Source organism: Apis dorsata, unplaced genomic scaffold, assembly GCF_000469605.1.
Source record: "Apis dorsata unplaced genomic scaffold, Apis dorsata 1.3 scaffold_376, whole genome shotgun sequence".
In the NCBI taxonomy this organism is placed as follows: Eukaryota; Metazoa; Arthropoda; class Insecta; order Hymenoptera; family Apidae; genus Apis; species Apis dorsata.
In genome coordinates, this window is record NW_006263639.1 from 720,585 (window position 1) to 721,407 (window position 823).

Genomic DNA, 823 nt, shown 5'->3' on the forward strand with positions numbered 1-823 from the left:
TCCTGAAAATTCGAATTTTCGATATTTAATTTACAAATTATAAGAGATAGAAAAAAGTTTTTAAATAAAAGTTAAATATATATTCTATGATTGAATTTTGACTTATTTTATAATGCCATTTTCTTAAATAAAACTGTACTTAGAAATAAAATGTTTAATCTAATCTAACCTAAAGTTTTAAAAACCTTTAATTTTATCTTATTAGTTATATTTATAAACATTGTTTGATTTAAAATTCAATAAATTTTTGAATGTATTTTTCCAATAAATATAAATCGTTTTAAAAATAATTATAAAGATATAGCCTTTTTTGAATATTTTCAAAAATTTTTATGGCATTATTTTCAAATTTATTCTAATCAATCATGATAATTAGATTTTGATATTCTTATAAATTTAAATAATATTAAATTTCATCATATAGATTTTAAAAATTTTCATTTTAAAACATGAATTTAAGAAAGTACTTTCTCTATCCTTTCATTTTTATTATATCCAATAAATAACTAAGTATTAAATCAAAATATTCTAATTCTCTACGATTACAATTTTTATTGCATATAAAAAAAATCATTTAAAATATTTTCATTTAAAATGTAAAAAAAAAAAATTAACAATTGTTATAGGAAAAAAAAAAAAGAAAAGAAAAAAATATTTTTAGAACGATGTTATATCAATAAAATAAAACAATAAAATATATAATAAAAATATATAATATAATATGATATATAACAACAATGATCGAATAAAATAAAATCTAAATATATATATATATATATAGAATAAGTTAAAACAATTTTAATCAAACTTTTTCTTCACTATT